At 45.6% G+C, this 24,118-nt stretch overlaps 1 protein-coding gene across 1 annotated transcript in view; it reads right to left on the bottom strand.

Moving 5' to 3' along the window:
- The window catches only part of OSBPL2 (oxysterol binding protein like 2), a 99,790-nt gene extending 82,785 nt beyond the window's left edge, over positions 1 to 17,005 (bottom strand). The window contains exon 1 of the mRNA XM_056549247.1: positions 16,934 to 17,005. The gene's annotated coding sequence lies outside the window, so the exon portion shown is untranslated. The remainder of the gene's footprint in view (positions 1 to 16,933) is intronic.
- Positions 17,006 to 24,118: the final 7,113 nt, after the last annotated feature.

The raw sequence follows: 24,118 nt of genomic DNA, 5'->3' as shown, positions 1-24,118 counted from the left end.
TGTGTAAATTACTTCTATTAAAAAATCTTAATCCTTCCAGTACCTATCAGCTGCTACTTATCAGCTGTCCAAAGTAGGAGCAAATCCCTATAGAAAACCTATCCTGCTCTGGACAGTTCCTAAAATGGACAGAGGTGTCAGCAGAGAGCACTGTGGTCAAACAGAAAGGAAATATAAAAAGAAAATAACTCCCTGTGGATCATATAGCAGCTCATAAGTACTGGGAGGATTAAGATTTTTTAATATAAGTAATTTACAAATCTGTTTAACTTTCTGGCACCAGCTAAAAAAAAAAATGATTATAATTATTAATAATAATAATAATAATAATAATGTTTTCCAGTGGAGTACCCCTTTAAGCCCCCTAGCTAAATGCCAGCAATCATACAGCGGATAAGAGAGCAAGGGAAGCGATGTTATATGATTAGGCAGACCATATATTCAGCAGCCAGAGAAAGCAGGGTAATGCTGACGACCAGTGAAGGTTAAGCACGAGTAAGCGTATTGTTGTCAGGCCCAAGGCCTGATTATTAAAATCCTATATATGTATTATAATTATAACTGTGTGATGTATTATCCAAGCCAGGGGTAAGAGGTCATTCAGACTGTGGGCTTGTGTATTGCATTTTATGGGGGGTCTGGCTGTTTGTTTACATCTCCTTTGAAGTCAAAGGCTTTTTTGAAGTCATGTACTCTGGTCCCATCATATAATCAAACATAAGGGGCCAGGAAGAGAGAAGACCCCCTGGTGGGATCAGTAGAGGGGGGAATGGAGTCTCCCTTCCAAAAAGGCAGAAATATAATATTTAACAATGTTAGCCTCAGGGTGTTGAATGCTGTGCAACAAGCCGACAAGACCATCCTAAGAACAGGACTCTGACTCACTCTCATGGACTGATACCATCATGCTGTAAGAACTTCATCTTTTGTTTTCTGAACTTACCTTGCTAAACACATATATTTTTGTACCTGTATGTAATTTGTTCCTGTATTTTTATGCATAGCACTGTGATACATTTTATCAGATTAAATGTTTAATCAGCTCTGGTCTTTGATCTCTAAATATATGAGCTCACCTTTCTAAAGGAGGCTCTGGTAAAACAAGTTTATCTAATGGTTAATTTGGTGACTTGTTGGGACTAGTAGTGGATACCCAGAGGTCTGGCGGCTTTAACCCTTGCACCATCACACTCTCTCTAGCGTCTTGGATGGACCGATAGGGTGTGATCGTGACAATTGTCACCCAGCTTTTTTAGATTCCAGAATAGCAAATAAGTCAAGTTATATAATAAAAGGGGATGCATGGTTACAGGACTACGAAGATACGCTATAAAGGAGCTTAGGAAAGCTGGATGGCAACTACTGTAGTTGCATAAACAGTGGTTGTATTGTCACCCAGCTTTCCTAGATTCCTAGATCGTAAATATGCTTAGAGATATGTACTGGTACAGGACTAAGAAGACTAGATATTCAAGAGTCTGGGAAAGCTGGGTGACAACCACTGTAGCTGCAATAATGGAAATCTTACTGTAATCCAGTTTCATCGATTTCCATATAGTAAATAGGGTAGGTTATTTAATAGCAAGGGATGTACTGGGCCTTGGAAAGCTGGGTGACAACTACTGCGGGCACAGGAAAACTGACTGTATTGTTACCCGGCTTTGTTTAACTCCTGAAAAGTAAGCAGGCTGCAGTACTGGTAGTCCTAATGATCCTTATCCATAGTAATAAAATGTAACAACTAAACAGAAGAACAGGAATTATGTCCACATGACCCTATCACTCAGCTGTTCCAGGTAAGAATATACCTAAACAGGATTTTTCTAAAAGCAATAAGAAAGGATAATGAACAGTGAATGTTGAAAAATGAATTAAATTAATAAAGTTACAAGAATATTTTTTTATATAATTTCAGAAAGGGGAACATGATGTTCCTTACACTGTGGGAATAATCCTATTTCCTGATGCACATTGTAATAAAAGTGGAATATCTGACATTTACATTCATCATTTCCCGCAGCTAGTGTGACAGGTTGGAGAAGAGCGCAGCCCGGACATAAGCACCCGCAACGGGGCCCTAGCACTGCATGGCATCCCATAGACAACTCTAAGAGTTATTGGACTCCAGCAGAATATGGATTAAGCTCAGGTTTTTATTTCCCTGAGGCCCAATCGTGCCCCCGCCTCCCCGTCACTGCTCAACAACGAACCGTCACATAAATGTGACATTAAATATACATCAGAAGTAGAGCAGAGGACGGATCCGGCATAAGAAATGCTGCAAAATCATAAGAACAAAAATCTCAGCATTACAAATTCATTTCAGTTGTTCCTTAGTCTTGTCTGTGTCTAGGAAAGCTGAGTGACAGCTAATATGACCTATGACAACCCATGTGCACCCAATCCAAGTTACAGCTTCCACATGGGTTGTCATTTAGCTTTCCAAGTGTGCTCTGCTGCTACAGGGGCTTTCCCAGATCCACTAGCACTACATAATAATGCAGATTTGCCCACCAGGATCCTAGGAAAGCTGATGACCAATCCCTGTTGGAACTGTAGGGAAAGTTCTAAGAAATGCTGCTCAACTTTCATAGACTGCACCTACAGGGATTGTCACCCAGCTTTCCTAGACTGCACTGCACCCAAAGGAATTGTCACACAGCTTTCCTAAACAACACTGCTCCCATAGGCATGGCCACTCAGCTTTCCTAGACTGCACTACTTTTACAGGAAATGTCACCCAACTTTTCTAATTTGCAATACAAGAAATGGAACTACCTGCAAAAAGATTTATCACAACTATGGTAGGCCAGTACATCAGGAGACGTGGAGGAGGCCGTAGGAGGGCAACAACCCAGCAGCAGGACCTCTACCTCCGCCTTTGTACAAAGGAGCACTGGCAGAGCCCTGCAAAATGACCTACAGCAGGCCACAAATGTGCATGTGTCCACTTAAATGGTCAGAAACAGACTCCATGAGGGTGGTATGAGGGCCCGACATCCACAGGTGGAGGTTGTGCTTACATCCCAACACCATGCAGGACGTTTGGCATTTGCCAGAGAACACCAAGATTGGCAAATTTGCCACTGGCTGCCTGTGCACTTCACAGATGAAAGCAGGTTCACACTGAGCACATGTGACAGACGTGACAGTGTCTGTAAACGCCGTGGAGAACGTTCTGCTGCCTGCAACATCCTCCAGCATGACCAGTTTGGAGGTGGGTCAGTAATAGTGTGGGGTGCCATTTCTTTGGGGGTCTGCACAGCCCTCCATGTGCTTGCCAGAGGTAGCCTGACTGCCATTAGGTATCAAGATGAGATCCTCAGACCCCTTGTGAGACCATATGCTGGTGCGGTTGGCCCTGGGTTCCTCATAATTAGGGATCGACCAATTATCGGTTTGGCCGATATTCACGATTTTGGACGTTATCGTATCGGCAATTACCTTGCCGATAATCCGATAATGCACCGCTCCCCCCCCTCGCACCGCCCCCCCACCGCACGAGACCGCCACTGCCCCATTGCCTCTCCCATCCCCGGTTTTACAATTACCTGTTCCCTGGGTCCGCGCTGCTTCTGGCTCCTGCGGCACGCTGTGCGCTGCGTAATGACGAGTGACGTCCTAAACACGACCTCACCGTCAGTGCGCACAGTGACAGCTCAGGACGCCGCTGGAGCCAGAAGTAACGCAGACCCCGGGAACAAGTAATTATAAAACCGGGGATGGGGGAGGCAATGGGGCAGTGGCGGTGGTTGGACTAAGGACAGGCAGGGGGAGAGAAGCGGGCAGCGGCGACGGTCTCTGGCCCCGCAAAAGCCGCTGCAGGTCACTGATTTAAAGCGCCCGCTCTAAATCAATAATCTGCAGACGCTTCTTCGGGGCCGGGGGGGGGGGGGTGGAGAAATAGCCGATAACTTATACCGGAATATCGGTATAAGTTATCGGCTTGAAAGGCCACAGATTATCGGTGTTGGCCCTAAAAAATAAAAATAAATCAATATCAGTCGATCCCTACTCCTAATGCAAGACAATGCTAGACCTCATGTGGCTGGAGTGTGTCAGCAGTTCCTGTAAGAGGATGGCATTGATGCTATGGACTGGCCGCCTGTTCCCCAGACCTGAATCTGATTGAGCACAAGTCTTATTGGAATGAATGGGCTGGACCTGCAATCGGACAGACGTGCCACGTCAATGAGGAAACAGAGGAGAGCCGTAAACAGGGGGACACCTCCCTAGTGACTAGTAATTCCCTGAAAGTCCATTAACCCTTCAATATATTAAAATAAACGGAACAACATGTTCCATTGTAATCATCTGCAATGAGCAGCAAGCAGTAAAAACAATCAAAAGTCAATGTTTGGGGCGCCTGGCTGTAATCTCCAGGTAAGGCTTCGAGGCAAACAATGGCACAGAACACTCTTCCTTGCCGGAGTCCTCAGGTTGTCCTCTTTAGCTGACATACGGAAGCGTGGAAGGAATGTGGACTTATTCAGCACTAAGACCCAAGGGCAGAAATCAATGGTAAAGAGAACAGAGGCCTCGGCTTCCAAGCAAATAGCGGACAAGCCCTAAAGTACAGATATTAATGTTATGTAAACACATACAAAGAAAAGGTCCTCAACTGCCTAAAAAAAAATATCATACATTCTCCACATCTCTGCTTGCTGTCAGTGAATAGGAGGAAACATTCAGAGACCAAAAGTCCTGTCCTGATTATATCCAACTGACAGGTACCGAGCTCATAGCATGAGAGAACTGATACATTGTTACAAGCCCTGCACCTGTGTTAGGCTCTTGTAAATGCTGTCCATGTATAAACCCAGAAAAACACCAAAACCAAATGTCCCTACAGAATAGAACACCTGACAGCAAGCAGAGCGTTTGATCTTTTCATCATACAGTGTTTTACCATTGCTTGAAACTACTCTGAGGAACACTGTGGTTATATCATGAAGACAACTTAACCAGAAATCAGAGTTATAGTCCCTATATCAGGGGTCAAGTCCTGGGAAAAAAAGTGTGGGAACTCACCCAACATAGGGGATAAGATGTCTGATTGCGGTGGTCCCGCCGCTGGAGACCACCGCGTTCTCCCTGCTGCACCCGACATTCGTTTAGAGCATTGGGTGCAGCGCCGGAGGCTCGTGACGTCACAGCCACAGCCCCTCAATGCAAGTCTATAGGAAGGGGCATGACGGTCGTCACTCCCACTCCCATAGACTTGCATTGAGGGGGCATGGCCGTGACATCACAAGCCTCTACCCCCCCTTCGCCAGTCATTCAGCACGGAGCGAAGTTCACTCCGTGCACCGGATGTCTGGGCGGGACCCCCGGGATAAGATGTCTAGGGGCGGAGTACCCCTTTAAGGGCTGCTAATGGGAACTGCGTTCCTGCTGTGGTAAAAGTGCGGGAACTCCGTTCCCATGAGTTCCTGCAGGACTTGAGCCCTGCTCTATAATAAATAAATATATATATATATATATATATATATATATATATATACACAGTGATCCCTCAACTTACAATGACCTCAATATACAATAGTTTCAACATACAATGGTCTTTTCTGGACCATTGTAAGTTGAAACCAGACTCAACATACAATGTTATGGACAGTTGCGATCTGTGAAACATGTCAATGAACTGACCAATCAGAATGGGCATTCACTGGTAAAACCCCTGTATTACTGAAGCGTATGCACTGACTGGTGTCTGGTAGTGCCCCCTACAGTACAGGGAGGTATTACATGTTCTGTACTACTCTTTGGGCCAGGGTTAGCTGCTGGACACCAGGTGAGGGCGGCTCCCTGTTCCTTTTTTTTTTTTAGGACATTGCGTGTACTGTACAGAACCCCGAAGAAGCTCCTGTCCTCTACATAAACCAGTGCTTCCCAAGCAGGGTGCCCCCAGCTGTTGCAAAACTACAACTCCCAGCATGCCCGGACAGCCTTTGGCTGTCCGGGCATGCTAAGAGTTGTAGTTTTGCAACAGCTGAGGCTCCAGCTCCCAGCAGATCTTTCTTACTTTTATATGTAACGACTCGCTTTATCTATATTATTTATCGAGAGAGTCATTATTCTGAATCATTCCCAACCACAACTTCCCAACCAAAAATGAAGACTCCATGAAAGAGGCTCAAAGTGAAGTCAGAGGCTCGTACCGACTGGGATCTGCACTGTTTGGGTCCAAGGCACTTCTAAACAATAATCGGTGGTCTTCAACCGGCGGACATCCAGATGTTGCAAAACTACAACTCCCAGCATGCCCGGACAGCCAACGGCTGTCCGGGCATGCTGGGAGTTGTAGTTTTGCAACATCTGGAGGTCCGCAGGTTGGAGACCACTGCAATACATGATGCAAAACATTTTCTTCAATAGCGTTACACATCTGAGCAGAGCTGGCATCAATGCTCCTGTCTCTACTTTTATTGGCAGCGCCCTGTGACTATAGTTACACTGTGCACCGGCATACTAAAGCGCGCCTCTGCGCTCCTGCCAATGCTGAGCAGAATGACAAGTCAACAAAATTTATTTTTAATATCAACTGGCTCCAGAAAGTTAAACAGATTTGTAAATTACTTCTATTATAAAAATCTTAATCCTTCCAGTAGTTATCAGCTGCTGAAGTTGAGTTGTTCTTTTCTTTTTGGACAACAGTGCTCTCTGCTGACGCCTCTGCTTGTCTCAGGAACTGTCCAAGGCATTAGAGCTTTGCTATGGGGATTTTCTCCTACTCTGGACAGTTCCTGAGGCAAGCAGAGGTGTCAGCAGAGAGCACTGTTGTCAGACAGAAAAGAACCACTCAACTTCAGCAGCTGATAAGTACTGGAAGGATTAAGATTTATTAATAAATAAATAAAAAAAATAAAAAAAAGGTTTTTCCTGGAATACCACTTTAACCCCTTAAAGTACATGACCACGACGTACATTTACGCTCCGCCATGACCGCGAGCAGCGCACCTATGCTTGCGTCATGCGCGGCTGGTCCCGGCTGCTATCAGCAGCCAGGGACCCACCGGTAATGGCGGACATCTCCGATCGTGCAGATGTCCGCCATTAACCCCTCAGATTCCATGATCAATACAGATCACGGCATCTGCGGATAGTTCGGTACTTTAAATCCAGCATGGCAGCCGGAGGTCCGCTCTCCTGCCTCCGGGTGTCTGCTGGGGTCTTCTGCTCTGGTCTGAGATTGAGCAGACCAGAGCAGAAGATAGCCGATAACACTCATCAGTGCTATGCCCTATGTATAGCATTGAACAGTATTAGCAATCAAATGATTGCTATAAATAGTTATATATTGGAACTATTAAAGTGAAGGAAAAAAAATTAGAAAAATCCCCTCCAATAAAAAATAATCAATTTTTCCGCATTTTACCCCCCAAAAAGCGTAAAATAAACAAACATATTTGGTATTGCCACATGTGTAAAAGTCTGAACTATCAAAATATATTGCTAATTATCCCGTACAGTGAACGGCGTAAACATAAAAATAAAAAAAAAAAATAACTGAAAAAAATCCAAAATGTCTGCTTTTTTGTCCCATTTTATTAAAAAATAAAAAGTAATAAAAAGTAAAATATAAGCAAAAGTGGTACCGATAAAAACAACACATCACGGCGCAAAAAATTGCCCCGTAAACTGAAAAATTTGAAAGTTATAGGCGGTCAAAATAGGGCAATGTAAAACATACTAATTTTGTTAAAACAGTTTGAGATTTTTTTTTTTTTTTTTTTAAGTGGTACAATTATAAAAAGGCATATAACATGGGTATCATTTTAATCGTATTGACGCACAGAATAATTAAAAAAATAAAAATTCAATTTTTTACCATAGAGTGTACAGCGTGAAAACACAAGTTTCCTAAATTTACTAAACTGCGTTTTTCTATTCAATTTTCCCCCATAAATAATATTTGTTTGGTTGCACCGTACATTTTATGGTAAAATAAGTGATGTCATTACAAAGTACAATTGGTGACGCAAAAAAAAAAAAAAAAAAAAAGCCCTCATATGGGTCTGTGGATGGAAATATAAGAGAGTTATGATTTTTAGAAGGAGAGGATGAAAAAACGAAAATGCAAAAAGAAAATTGGCTGCGTCCTTAAGGGGTTAAAGTCAGGACACTTTCAAGAAGAAAAAAAAAAAAAAAAAAAAAAAAAAAGAGGAAAAAAAAAAGAAAAAAAGAGAGAACAAGGAAAAACACTAGAAGAATCTCCAGAAGATGGTCATATGACCAAACCTCTTCAGGGTTATTATTGAACATAAACCCAGGCAACCCCTGACCTGCAGTGCACTGCATAGACCACACACCACAGCTCTCCTATAGGGCACAGTAGAGAAACACTCAACAAGCTTTAAGGGCTACTCCGCTGCCCTAGCGGTCGGAAAAAAAATTTTCACGCCACGCCCCCTCCAATAGACATGCATTGAGGGGGCGTGGTGTGACGTGGCCGAAACGTTACGACCCCTGCCGCCCGCTCAAAGCGTTCTAAACGAACGCTAGGGGCCGCACAGAGATCGCGGAGGTCCTAGCTGCGGGACCTCCGTGATTAGACATCATTTAAATTGTCTAGGGGCGGAGTACCCCTTTAAGGCAGACATATTATACTCCACACAGCCTGAATACAGAGCGTAGTAAACAAAACCGCTCTGCAAGTTTCTAATACTAGGCGTTCATCTCGGATTCTTTTTAAGATTTCTGTTTGCTGTCAGTGAATAAAACATTTTTGCTCACATTTAGTCTGGATTCAAGACTGGACAGGATTTCTAACCTGTGGCTCTCCAGCAGTAGCAAAACTACAACTCCCATCATGTCCTGACAGACTTGGGAGAGCCACAGGTTAGAATGTACTGCATTAGGCTATAATCACACAGCGGAAATTTTGCGGAACGTCCACCAGGAAAACACAGGCGCACATTTCGCAAACAGCATGTTCTGCCAGCACTAGGACCACTCGGAAACGCTCCGTCTCCATAGAAGGCAATGCATTTCCGAGCTGATTCTGCCTAAAGAATTTACCTTTTCGGCGGAGACATGAATTTAAATTTGTTCAGCGTGCACGATGCAGCAGAATCCCATTGAAAGCAATGGGACTCTGCTGCAACGGAATTTCCAAGTGGAATTTCACTCCATCAATAATTTGTGGGGCCCCCATAGATCAGACACTCTGCATAGAGCTTTTGCACAATGTTGTATTAGGAATGTCATTGTGCAGAGAACATATGTCCAACGGGGCCCCTTCATTATTGTGATCGTGGGGGCCCTGCTGCCCATTACAGTAAGAAATGCCAGGTCCTTGTGAAGCCTCCTTCCCATCCACACAGGATTGCAGCATCTTAGGGTCTGTTCACACTGAGGAATTGGAGAGGAATTTCCACAAGTAATTCCGCTCGCTTATTCCTCTCCAATTCATTCAGTAGTGCCAAACCCTATTGATTTGAATTGAATTCCGCTCCTCAGTTCACACTGAGGAATTTCCGCATGCGAAATTCCGACGCGGAATTCCGTTCTGCATGAAGAATGAACATGTTCTTTCTTCATGCAGAATCCGCATGTAAATCCCCATAGACCGCAATGTTATTTTTTTTCCGCCGAACGCGTTTTTTCACATGGAATTTGCCTGCGAAAAAAAAGGGAAATTCTAATTGGTCGTCCAGCAAAAAAAAATAAAAAAAAAATTTATAAAAAGTTTCCTCCTACATTCCGCACGTAAAAACCGTCAATTCCACGCAAAAAATTCTAAATAAAGGAAATTCCACGGCGGAATTTTTAAGCGAGAATTCCTCACCAATTCCTCAGTGTGAACAAAATGTAAACATGAATGTAACCATACAGTGGCAACAAGCAGAGATCTTGAAAAATGGTGATCAAATCATATTAAAGGGTAACTTTCATCAAAAAAACTTTTGATATATTATAGATTGATGCATGCAGAATAACTTTCCAATAGCATGTTATTAAAAAATATGCTTCTTTTAAATTTTCCACTTTGAAAAAATGACCACTAGGGGTCTCCCTACCAGTCTTTTTTTTTTATAGATTTCAGACTCATGCAGGAGTCCTAAAGCTCAGACTGCAGCCGGGACACAGACAAACTCACCACTGCTCACTGCCAGGGAGCAGTGTTGAGTTTGTCTGTGTCCCAGCTGCAGTCTGAGATTTAGGACTCCTGCATGAGTCTGAAATCTATAAAAAAAAAAAAAAAAAAAAAAAAAAAAAAGGACTGGTAGGGAGACCCCTAGTGGTCATTTTTTCAAAGTGGAAAATTTAAAAGAAAGAAGCATATTTTTTAATAACATGCTATTGGAAAGTTATTCTGCATACATTAGCCTATAATATATCAAAAGTTTTTTTGATGAAAGTTACCCTTTAACACAGTGCAGAAAATGTTAGTCATATACAAGGTTTGACCTGCAAAACTACAACTCCCAGCATTCCCTGGCAACCATAGGCTTTCAAGTGTCAGGTCTGCTGGAAGTTGTAGTTTTGCAACAGCAAGAGCAGTTTTTCCCAATCAGGGTGCCTCCAGCTGCTGCAAAACTACAACTCCCAGCATGCCCGGACGCTGGGAGTTGTAGTTTTGCAACAGCTGGAGGCACCCTGATTGGGAAACACTGGCATGAGGCGAGCAGTTAACACAGCCAAGACACCCATATGTCACAGCTGACATCAGCGACTAAATACTCTGCAGATCCTGTCCTGTTATCAGCTCGGCTCTGCTGTGCTCACATGTGGAAAAACAATGACATCACCACATCACATGACGCCAATCACCGCTAACACTGACACATCTGCTCCACAAGCTCCGCAAAGGGCTACACCAAGGATTATTTGAAGAAAACAAGAACATTATCATCATGTGATCAACTTCTGACTAAGGGTGCGTTCACACGTAGTAAATCAAGAGTAATTCACGACGAAAAATTTAAGGGCGGAAAAAATAATTAAATTTTTGCACAAAATTCGGGCGCAATTCACACGGAATTTGCGCGGAATTGTGAAGAGAAGGGTTTTTCAGCCATTTCCGCGCGAATTTAGTGCAAATTTCGCGCATATTACGATGTCGGGCGGAATTTTTTTTTTTTTTTTTTACTTTTGACTTCTATTGATTTCTGCTAGCAGATTCCGCTTGAAGAATGAACATGCTCATTCTTCAAGCGGAACGAAATTCAGCGTCGGAATTCCGCTAGCAGAATTTCCGCAGTGTGAACAGGACAGCAGAAAAAACATTAAAGTCAATGGGCAGAGAAGATGTGAATTAAAGGGGTACTCCGGTGAAAAACTTTTTTTTTTTTTTTTAAATCAACTGGTGCCAGAAAGTTACACAGAATTGTAAATTACTTCTATTAAAGAAAAATCTTAATCCTTCCTGTACTTATTAGCTGCTGAATACTACAGTGGAAATTCCTTTCCGTTTGAAACACAGAGCTGTCTGCTGACATCATGAGCACAGCGCTCTCTGCTGACATCTCTGTCCATTTTAGGAACTGTCCAGGGTAAAAGGAAATCCCCATAGCAAACATATGCTGCTCTGGACAGTTCGTAAAATGGACAGAGATGTCAGCAGAGAGCGCTGTGCTCGTGATGTTAGCAGAGAGCTCTGTGTTTCAAAAAGAAAATAATTTCCGCTGTAGTATTCAGTAGCTAATAAGTACAGGAAGGATTAAGATTTTTTTTAATAGAAGTAATTTACAAATCTGTTTAACTTTCTGGCACCAGTTGATTTAAAAAAAAATAAAGTTTTTCACCAGAGTACCCCTTTAATTTGGAGCGGCGAATTAAAGAGGAATTACTCGAGTAAATTCCTCTTGAATTACTCTGTGTGAACGCACCCTAAGAAGTCACAGATAGGGGGAGCCAGACAGATCAGGAGTTGGAATTGAAGTCAGTAATCTATGGCACCGTTCACACTACGGAATTGCCGCGGAATTTCCGGGCGCAATTCCGCGGTGTGAACCTTAACATTAGTGTGAACGGGTCTCCGCGAGACCCGTTCACACTGCGGAATTTCAGCGGCGGAAGTGTTCCGTGCAAAGAAAGAACATGTTCATTCTTTGCGCGGATTCCGTGAGCACTGCATAGCGGTCAATGGTGACGGCTCAGTGCCCCGAGGCCCTAGCGCCGAAGCATCACCGGCGGCCGCCGCCAAGTGGAATCTCCACTCGCGGAATTCATCCGCGAGAATTCCGTAGTGTGAATGGGGCCTAATGCTGAACCTATAATAGCATACTGTAACCAATTTATCTATAATTGACCATTGCTGGTTCTAGGTCCATCCCCCATGCTTTACATTGCAGCTCGTCCTGTTGAGATTTCTAGCACAAGCTCAGCAGGAAGCAGAGGAGAGATCCACAGTCAACAGCAAACAGTGTCAGCAAAGACATAAAGTAAACAGTACGTAACATACATGTGACCGAATTAAACAGCACATGATAAATCTGGAGAGGCTGACTATTACATAGAATATGCAGCTAAGGAAATCTTACTGAAATAGAACCACTTCAGCCTCTGGCTGTGTCTGGTATTGCAGCTCAGACTAAAACAATTTAATATTGCAATACCAGACACTGCCACTAGATTAGTGTGGTGCTGTTTATGGACACTAAACAGTCCAAAAGGAACCAAATTGTACATATGAATACACACACATTGGGTATCACAGTATCTAGCATGTGTCTACAACCTGTACTTCCCTACATGTTAAACTGCTACTCTCAGCAGCCCAAGTGACATTACTACAACTCTAGGTATGCCCTAGCTGATACAACCTATGGTTCCCTAGGTCAGTGTTTCCCAACCAGGGTGCCTCCAGCTGTTGCAAAACTACAACTCCCAACATGCCCGGACAGCCGAAGGCTGTCCGGGCATGCTGGGAGTTGTAGTTTTGCAACGGCTGGAGGCACCCTGGTTGGGAAACACTGACCCAGGTGTCCCACTTGATGCACATTATACAGTCATGGCCGTAAATGTTGGCACCCCTGAAATTTTTCAAGAAAATGAAGTATTCCTCACAGAAAAGGATTGCAGTAACACATGTTTTGCTTTACACATGTGTATTCCCTTTGTGTGTATTGGAACTAAACCAAAAAAGGGATGAAAAAAAGCAAATTGGACAGAATGTCACACCAAACTCCAAAAATGGGCTGGACAAAATTATTGGGTCCCTTAACTTAATATTTGATTGTACACCCTTTGGAAAAAATAACTGAAATCAGTGGCTTCCTAGAACCATCAATAAGCTTCTTACACCTCTCAGCCGGAATGTTGGACCACTCTTCCTTTGTAAACTGCTCCAGGTCTTTCTTATTGGAAGGCGCCTTTTCCCAACAGCAATTTTAAGATCTCTCCACAGGTGTTCAATGGGATTTAGATCTGGACTCATTGCTGACACTTCAGAACTCTCCAGCGCTTTGTTGCCATCCATTTCTGGGGGCTTTTTGACATATGTTTGGGGTCATTGTCCTGCTGGAAGACCCAAGAACTCGGAAGCAAACCCAGCTTTCTGACACTGGGCTGTACAGTGCGACCCAAAATCCATTGGTTATCCTCAGATTTCATGATGCCTTGTACACATTCAAGGCACCCAGTGCCAGAGGCAGCAAAACAACCCCAAAACATCATTGAACCTCCACCATATTTCACTGTAGGTACTGTGTTCTTTTCTTTGTAGGCCTCATTCTGTTTTATGTAAATAGTAGAATGATGTGCTTTACCAAAAAGCTCTGTCTTGGACTCATTTGTCCACAAGACGTTTTCCCAGAAGGATTTTGGCTTACTTAAAAGGGTACTCCGCCCCTAGACATCTTATCCCCTATGCAAAAGGATAGGGGATAAGATGTGAGATCTCTGGGGTCCCACTGCTGGGGACCCCCGGGATCTCCGCTGCGGTCACCTGCTATCATTACTACACAGAGCAAACTCGCTCTGTGCGTAATGACGGGCAATACAGGGGCCGGAGCATCGTTACATCACTGCTCCGCCCCCTTGTGACATCACGGCCCACCCCCTTAATGCAAGTCTATGGGAGGGGGCGTGATTGCCACCACGCCCCTCCCATAGACTTGTATAAAGGGAGCGGGCCGTGACGTCAAAAGGGGGCGGAGCAGTGACGTAACGATGCTCCGGCCCCTGTATTGCCCGTCATTACGCACAGAGCGAGTTTGCTCTGTGTAGTAATGATAGCAGGTGACCGCAGCAGAGATCCCGGGGGTCCCCAGCAGCGGGAGCCAGGAGATCTGACATCTTATCCCCTATCCTTTGGACAGGGCATAAGATGTCTAGGGTCGGAGTACCCCTTTAAGTTCATTTTGGCAAAATGTAGTCTTGCTTTTTAATGTCTCTGTCAGCAGTGGGGTCCTCCCGGGTCTCCTGCCATAGAGTTTAATTTAATTTAAATGTTGACGGATAGTTTGCGGTGACACTGATGCTCCCTGAGCCTGCAAGACAGCTTGAATATCTTTGGAACTTGTTTGGGGCTGCTTATCCACCATCCAGACTATCCTATGTTGACACCTTTCATCAATTTTTCTCTTCTGTCCACAACCAGTGCAATTAGCTACAGTGCCATGCGAAAAATATAAACAAACAATCTCAAAGTTACAAGTCCTCAGACAGTTCTCTTCTATTTCACACAATGCAAAGACCAAGTGAACTTCTCTCCTTTTTATCTGCTTTCAGGTGTAATTTTTATGTTGCCCACACCTGTTACTTGCCCCAGGTGAGTTTAAAGGAGCATCACATGCTTGGAACAATCTTATTTTTCCACAATTTTGAAAGGGTGCCAATAATTTTGTCCAGCCCATTTTTGGAGTTTGGTGTGATGTTATGTCCAATTAGCTTTTTTTCCCTCCTTTTTTTTTGGTTTAGGTCCAATACACACAAAGGGGGACATGTATCAAAGATTTTACCCCTGTTTTGTGTGTATTTTTTTAGCGCAAAATTTTGCGCAAGCCCTTTTTTTCGCACATTTTTGGTAGAGCATGTCCTCCAGATGTGGCTGAATCGGGGTACCTTGGAGTGACATCTATAGTACACATGGATTTATTAACTGCGTACTTTTCCTTTACACCAAAAATTTTGCCACAAGAGCTGTTTTTTTGGCGCAAATATAAGCCATCTTGGACTTAACGTAGCAAGATGCTCTAAATCATCGATTCTATTTTCCAAAGAGTGGATTTAGGAGATTACTATATTTACCCCCAATTTATGAAGCTCATTGCGCTTGATTGATAAATTTAGCGCTTCTGCTCATAATTTAGAATTCGGGAAAAGGGGTAAAATGCTTCTACCATACACAAATAATGATACATGTCCCCCAAAGAGAATAAACATGAGTATAGCAAACCATGTGTTACTGCAATCCTTTTCTGTGAGAAATACTTCATTTTCCAGAAAAATTTCAGGGGTGCCAACATTTACGGCCATGACTGTATCACTGCACTAAGTACAGAAACAAATCCAGGATGATGCCTGTAATATGATATAATAACACAGCATAGAGAATACTAAGACTGCAACATCTGTCATAAAGAGCAACACAGCGCCACCTGTGGTTTTACATAGGATTGCAAGACAACTAAAATTACTTTAGAGCTATAATCACCAACCTGTGGCTCCCCAGATGTTGTAAAACTAGAACTCTGATGCCATGAAAGCCTTCAGCTGTCAAAGCATGATGGGAGATGTAGTTTTGCAATAGCTGCAGAGTTTTGGGATGAGGATAAATGCTCCAGCGCAGTGAAAAGTATTAGATCTGTGTGGGGAATGGCTGCTGGGGCATGGTGGGAGTTGTAGTTTTTGCAGCAGCTGGACAGCCACAGGTTGGGGAACAATGCCTAGTGCAGTGGTGTCCAAACTGCAAACCTCCAGCTGTTGCAAAACTACAACTCCCAGCATTCCCAGACAGCCATTGTAGTTGTAGTTTTGCAACATCTCTAGGTCCACAGTTTGAACACCACTGCATTTCTTAGATCAGGGTGCTTCCAGCTGTGCAAAACTTCCACTCCTGGGATGTTTTTTGACTCTCCAGAAATGCTGGAAGTTGTAGTTTTGCAACAGCTGGAGGCTTCCTGTTAAAAAAAAAAAAAAACACTGGCCTAGCTGATATACTATTGTAACTAACCCTCATCTGTGAGAAGTAATAGCTCTATAAATGGCTGTGAGGATATGCTGGGAGTTGTAGTTTTTGCAATAACTGCTGAGCCTCAGGTTGGGGATCAATGCTCCTAAGCCAGTGTTTCCTAACCAGGGTGCCTCCAGCTGTTGCAAAACTACAACTTCCAGTATGCCCCGACAGCTTTCAGCTGTCGGGGCATGCTGGGAGTTGTAGTTTTGCAACAGCTGGAAGTACCCTGGTTGGGAAATGCTGTCCTAAGCATTGGCTAGTGTGGATAGAACTGCAACTAACCCTCAGCTGTCGGAAGTATTAGATCTGCATAATGGCTGTCAAGGCATGCTGGGAGTTGTAGTTCTGCAACCAGTGGAGAGCAACACGTTGGGAACCACTGCTTAGAGTGGATACAATTGTGACTAACCCACAGGTGTGAGAAGCATTAGGACTGGAGAGGATCCTATTCACTGACAGCAAGCAGGGACATTGAAAGCTAGTTGCAAAAGTTTTCACAGTATAACGACATGACTGTACTGTGCCCTCAAATAAGGGGGGGCTGGTAGATGACCAATTCGTTGTTGCTATCAATGTGTGCTCTAGGGGGCAGTATACAACATTCTATATACACATGTATACTGTATATAGCATTGCCTGGTATATACACAGGACACATCACCTCCATTGCCTGATAGTCTGTCATTACAATGCACTATAAGCCACACTGACTTTTATTATCTGGAGCGCCCCCCCCAAGGTCCACGGTAAACCCCCCAGCCCCCGGGGGACTGCGCCGGTGAGGCCCCTCAGGCCTAGGTTATTTACCTGCTGCTTCTGCTGCTCAGGACCCAGCTTCTCCACTGACACCCAGGCGGAAGTGCCTGTCAGGCCCAGCCGCCCCGCGCCCGCCAATCACCGCCCAGATCTGGAAGACAGGCAGCTCGGGCGACCAATAGAAATGCGTGCTGCGGGGCTCGGAGGGGCGGGCTGCTCTGGCTGAGAGCATGTGAGCTGATGTCAGGACTGGATCCCGAGAAAATAAATGGATTGTTACATAGTGAGAGTACACACAGTTATGTAACCACAGAGCAGCACCGGGCCACATATCACTGCGGACATGCTGGGGCTTGTAGTGCCACACTGGTGGCGAACACCAGTCATCATCTTCAACAATGCTCTCCAACCTGTGGCTGCAGCTGTTGCAAAACTACAACTCCCAGTATGCCCTGAGACAGCCGAGGGCTGCAAGTACACAGGATAGAGCAGTGTTTCCCAACCAGGGTGCCTCCAGCTATTGCAAAACGACAACTCCCAGCATGCCCTGAGACAGCCGAGGGCTGCAAGTACACAGGATAGAGCAGTGTTTCCCAACCAGGGTGCCTCCAGCTGTTGCAAAACTACAACTTCCAGTATGCCCTGAGACCACCGAGGGCTGCAAGTACACAGGATAGAGCAGTGTTTCCCAACCAGGGTGCCTCCAGCTGTTGCAAAACTACAACTCTCAGTATGCCCTGAGACAGCCGAGGGCTGCAAGTACACAGGATAGAGCAGTGTTTCCCAACCAGGGTGCCTCCAGTTGTTGCAAAACCACAACTCCCAGTATGTCCTGAGACAGCCGAGGGCTGCAAGTACACAGGATAGAGCAGTGTTTCCCAACCAGGGTGCCTCCAGCTGTTGCAAAACTACAACTCCCAGTATGCCCTGAGACAGCCGAGGGCTGCAAGTACACAGGATAGAGCAGTGTTTCCCAACCAGGGTGCCTCCAGCTGTTGCAAAACTACAACTCCCAGTATGCCCTGAGATAGCCGAGGGCTGCAAGTACACAGGATAGAGCAGTGTTTCCCAACCAGGGTGCCTCCAGCTATTGCAAAACGACAACTCCCAGCATGCCCTGAGACAGCCGAGGGCTGCAAGTACACAGGATAGAGCAGTGTTTCCCAACCAGGGTGCCTCCAGCTGTTGCAAAACTACAACTTCCAGTATGCCCTGAGACTACCGAGGGCTGCAAGTACACAGGATAGAGCAGTGTTTCCCAACCAGGGTGCCTCCAGCTGTTGCAAAACTACAACTCCCAGTATGCCCTGAGACAGCCGAGGGCTGCAAGTACACAGGATAGAGCAGTGTTTCCCAACCAGGGTGCCTCCAGCTGTTGCAAAACTACAACTCCCAGTATGCCCTGAGACTACCGAGGGCTGCAAGTACACAGGATAGAGCAGTGTTTCCCAACCAGGGTGCCTCCAGCTGTTGCAAAACTACAACTCCCAGTATGCCCTGAGACAGCCGAGGGCTGCAAGTACACAGGATAGAGCAGTGTTTCCCAACCAGGGTGCCTCCAGTTGTTGCAAAACCACAACTCCCAGTATGCCCTGAGACAGCCGAGGGCTGCAAGTACACAGGATAGAGCAGTGTTTCCCAACCAGGGTGCCTCCAGCTGTTGCAAAACTACAACTTCCAGTATGCCCTGAGACTACCGAGGGCTGCAAGTACACAGGATAGAGCAGTGTTTCCCAACCAGGGTGCCTCCAGCTGTTGCAAAACTACAACTCCCAGTATGCCCTGAGACAGCCGAGGGCTGCAAGTACACAGGATAGAGCAGTGTTTCCCAACCAGGGTGCCTCCAGCTGTTGCAAAACTACAACTCCCAGTATGCCCTGAGACTACCGAGGGCTGCAAGTACACAGGATAGAGCAGTGTTTCCCAACCAGGGTGCCTCCAGCTGTTGCAAAACTACAACTCCCAGTATGCCCTGAGACAGCCGAGGGCTGCAAGTACACAGGATAGAGCAGTGTTTCCCAACCAGGGTGCCTCCAGTTGTTGCAAAACCACAACTCCCAGTATGCCCTGAGACAGCCGAGGGCTGCAAGTACACAGGATAGAGCAGTGTTTCCCAACCAAGGTGCCTCCAGCTGTTGCAAAACTACAACTCCCAGTATGCCCTGAGACAGCGAGGGCTGAAAGTACACAGGATAGAGCAGTGTTTCCCAACCAGGGCGCCTCCAGCTGTTGCAAAACTACAACTCCCAGCATGCCCTGAGACAGCCGAGGGCTGCAAGTACACAGGATAGAGCAGTGTTTCCCAACCAGGGTGCCTCCAGCTGTTGCAAAACTACAACTCCCAGTATGCCCTGAGATAGCCGAGGGCTGCAAGTACACAGGATAGAGCAGTGTTTCCCAACCAGGGTGCCTCCAGCTATTGCAAAACTACAACTCCCAGTATGCCCTGAGACAGCCGAGGGCTGCAAGTACACAGAATAGAGCAGTGTTTCCCAACCAGGGTGCCTCCAGCTATTGCAAAACTACAACTCCCAGCATGCCCGGACAGCCGTTGGCTGTCCGGGCATGCTGGGAATTGTAGTTCTGCAATAGCTGAAGGCACCCTGGTTGGGAAACACGGGTATAGAGAGTGCTACAAAAGAACTTCTTCAAGATTGTCAGAGCATGATGGGAGTTGTAGTTTTGCAACAGCTGGAGAGCCACAGGTTAAGGAACACCGCAAAGTAGGATGCTCGAGACTGTCAAGGCATGCTGGGAGTTGTAGTTTTGAAACAGCTGGAAAGCCACAGGTGCAATTGAGGATCCTCAAGGTTGTCAATGCATGCTGGGAGTTGTAGTTTTGCAGCAAGTACATAGGTTATGGACTCTGGGTGCTACAAAAGAAAAAGCTGCCAATGGGACATACTAAAAGGAATGTCAATGAATGCTGGGAGTTGTAGTTTTGCATCAGCTGTGTAAGGGGAACACAGATATATAGGATTATTGCCATCAGTAATACCAATAAGATGAGAAAAATAGCCATGCGTGCAGTTCTACTTTTTACTGTGATGGATCCCAGACTGGCAACCTATGGTCGTGTGATGGATCCTAGGCTGGCCACTAGAGATGAGTGAAGTTACAGTGATTCGATTCGTCACGAACTTCTCGGCTCGGCGTTTGCTGACTTTAGCCTGCATAAATTAGTTCCGCTTTCAGGTGCTCCGGTGGGCTGTAAAAGGTGGATACAGTCCTAGGAGAGTCTCCAGCCACCAGAGCACCTGAAAGCTGAACTCATTTAAGCAGGCTAAAGTCAGCAACTGCCGAGCCGAGAAGTTTGTGACGAATCGAATCACTGTAACTTCGCACATCTCTACTGACTACCTATAGTTGTGTGATGGATCCCAGGCTGGCCACCTATGGTTGTGTGATGGATCCCAGGCTGGCCACCTATGGTTGTGTGATGGATCCCAGGCTGGCCACCTATGGTTGTGTGATGGATCCCAGGCTGGCCACCTATGGTTGTGTGATGGATCCCAGGCTGGCCACCTATGGTTGTGTGATGGATCCCAGGCTGGCCACCTATGGTTGTGTGATGGATCCCAGGCTGGCCACCTATGGTTGTGTGATGGATCCCAGGCTGGCCACCTATGGTTGTGTGATGGATCCCAGGCTGGCCACCTATGGTTGTGTGATGGATCCCAGGTTGGCCACCTATGGTTGTGTGATGGATCCCAGGCTGGCCACCTATGGTTGTGTGATGGATCCCAGGCTGGCCACCTATGGTTGTGTGATGGATCCCAGGCTGGCCACCTATGGTTGTGTGATGGATCCCAGGCTGGCCACCTATGGTTGTGTGATGGATCCCAGGCTGGCCACCTATGGTTGTGTGATGGATCCCAGGCTGGCCACCTATGGTTGTGTGATGGATCCCAGGCTGGCCACCTATGGTTGTGTGATGGATCCCAGGTTGGCCACCTATGGTTGTGTGATGGATCCCAGGCTGGCCACCTATGGTTGTGTGATGGATCCCAGGTTGGCCTCATTGTTTCCATTTTTAACAGAAAACATAACACAGATGAAAACATAGCCTTAGGGTATGTTCAGACCACGCATTTTGAATGGAATCTCCGCTCAAAGAATTCCGCAAGCAGAGATTCCATCTGGCGGCGGCCGCCGAAATACAGCGGCTATGCAGTGTTCTTTCTTTGTGCAGAACAATTTAATCGGCGGAATTGTTCTGCAGTGTGAACGACCCATTCACACTAATGTTAGGCGTTCACACTGAGGAATTACGACACACAATTCAGTGATAATTACGTAGTTTGAACATACCCTTACGTGATCAAATATATATGCACTGTACTGTAAATTGCTGCAAATAAATATCCTACATCTGCACCTGGCCTAAGACTTTTCACAGCTGAAGGCTTGTTACAGTTGTATGCAGGGCTGTGGAGTCGGTAGATAAATGTTCCAACTCCGCAGTTTTTTGTACTTCCGACTGACTCCCCGACTCCTCTGTATTAATATGCGAACGTATTTATAAACACTTACAGTTGAATCCAAGAAGCTGTTCCACCAAGTCCTTCTAAGCTCTTCTAAGCAGAGAGAGGTAGTTGGGCAGAAGCTGCTGCCTTCTCCTTTTTGTGTGCTGATCTGCTGCTGAAGATAGGGCAGTGGGAGGATCCAGGAAGGGGCATTTATTATAAAACATGATTTCCCTATTAGAATCCCATAGTCATGTTTAAAGTTTAAGCTAACAATCGGAGTTTACAAGTTTTTATAGCCTTAGCTGAATGGCAGCAGTTTTTCCAATGGTTTACAGCTTCAGTCTTGAACTATGAACCCTTCATTCCCTTCACTCATACAAGTGTCTCTAGTCCTGCAAAAAACATATTTACTTAACCCCTTATCAGTGAGAGGCTAGGTTACCCATGGGTTCCCTGTAACAGCACTATGGAAAGTATAAGTATTACCGCTCCTAATTGTGCGTTGCGTGCCATATAGCGAAGCACATGAAAAGCATGCTTCTTCACGGTCACTTAACGTGTTCGTTTTGCGGTTACATGAGGCACTGCATGCATTGATCTTTATTCTTACAGTAGAGAAGTCATTAATTATAACTTTTTGTGAATTGGGACATTTAAACTTACTTTTTTTTTTTCATTCCAATCTAAATTTAGTAAGAGTCGGAGTCGGTGCATTGTTTGCCGACTCCGACTACAGGTACCCAAAATTTCGTCCGACTGTGACTCCTCGACTCCGACTCCACAGCCCTGGTTGTATGTTATGGATCCAGTCTAGACAATGCTCTGTGAGGTAAATGCATCAGCAGCACAGACCTGCCTTCTGTTCTGATAGTTTGTTGCAATGTATAAGTCTGGAGTGCTGTATTATGTCTCCTCTCTGCTCGCCTTACTATCATGCATCTACAGATAACAGGAGCTGCCATAGGCCTGTGATAACAGCAGGAGACTGTAGATTATTATGTCATTATCTGCTCACACTACATACTGTACAATAATCTCCAATAAATGTTTATTGCACAACATAACTGATCCGCTTTCCCTTTACCGTGTGACAAAAAGCTCTGGAACCTTACAATATACAGTACTTTGTGCTGCCATTTTTAACTCCTCTAAAGATATCTGCTTGATATCTGCATAGAGTTCAAACCTTCGCCACCATTTCTACTGTTCTGCTCAGTCATAGCTGCAGAACAACTACAATAATGGTGCAGTTGGATCATTTACGTGCTTGACATGAACAGCACCCAACATACTTGACTCATAGCTGCTGTCTACCAAAAATAGCACCACGCCTGTCCTCAGGTTGTGTATGGTATTACAACTTGCCTCCATTCACTTCAATGGAACTGAGCTGCAGTACCACTCATAAACTAAAGACAGCGGTGGCATTGTTTCTGGAGGAAATCAATTATGTTTTTTTCTAAGGATGGATACCCCTTTATAGGGGTTAGATATTTTAGTAGACATCCAAGAACAGCTTGTGCCTCTATTTTATCGAAATGTTTTTGACAAAATCTACAATGAAGCCTTCTTACAGTAATCCGAGTTATACAGAGGGGCAAAAAAGTATTTAGTCAGCCAGCAATTGTGCAACTTCTCCCACTTAAAAAGACGAGAGAGGCCTGTAATTTTCATCATAGGTATACCTCAACTATGAGAGACGTAATGAGAAAAAAAAACCATAAAATCACATTGTCTGATTTTTAAAGAATTTGTTAGCAAATTATGGTGGAAAATAAGTACCGTATATACTCGAGTATAAGCCGACCCGAGTATAAGCCGAGACCCCTAATTTCAACCCAAAATCCCAGGAAAAGTTATTGACTCGAGTATAAGCCTAGGGTGGGAAATACATCATCCCCCCCTGTCATCATCCAGACCCGTCATTAACATCTTCATCATCATCACCGCCTGTCATCATCCAGACCCTCATCATCATCACCTGTCATCATCCCCTTGTCATCATCCCACACATCCCCTTGTCATCATCCGCACCCCCCCTTCATCATCCCCTTGTCCTCATCCCCACCCCCCTTCATCATCCCCTTGTAATCATCCCACACCCCCCCCTTCATCATCCCCTTGTCATCATCCCCACCCCCCTTCATCATCCCACACCCCCCCTTCATCATCCTCTTGTCATCATCCCACACCCCCCTTCATCATCCTTTTCTCATCATCCGCCCTCAGTGGTCTTCAACCTGCGGACCTCCAGAGGTTTCAAAACTATAACTCCCAGCAAGCCCGGGCAGCCATCGGCTGTCCGGGCTTGCTGGGAGTTGTAGTTTTGAAACCTCCGGAGGTCCGCAGGTTGAAGACCACTGCGGCCTTCGACATCATCCAGCCCCCTCTCACCCCCTTTAGTTCTGTACAGTACTCACCTCCGCTCGGTGCTGGTCCGGTGCTGCAGGGCTGTCCGGTGAGTAGGTCGTCCGGTGGGATAGTGGTTCCGGGCTGCTATCTTCACCGGGGGCGCCTCTTCTCCGCGCTTCCGGCCCGGAATAGAGGCGTTGCCTTGACAATGACGCAGAAGTACATTGGCAATGAACGCACCTCTGCGTCGTTGTCAAGGCAACGTGACTATTCTGGGGCCGGGCCCGAAGCGCTTAGAAGAGGCCTCCCCGGTGAAGATAGCAGCCCGGAACCACTATCCCATGGACCACCTCCTCTCCGGACAGTCCTGCAGCACCGGACCAGCGCCGAGCGGAGGTGAGTACTGTACAGAACT

The sequence above is a fragment of the Hyla sarda genome, chromosome 12 (genome assembly GCF_029499605.1).
Source record: "Hyla sarda isolate aHylSar1 chromosome 12, aHylSar1.hap1, whole genome shotgun sequence".
Lineage (NCBI taxonomy): Eukaryota > Metazoa > Chordata > Amphibia > Anura > Hylidae > Hyla > Hyla sarda.
The sequence above is the reverse complement of the archived record's forward strand: the minus strand, read 5'-3'. Positions and strand labels throughout refer to the sequence as shown.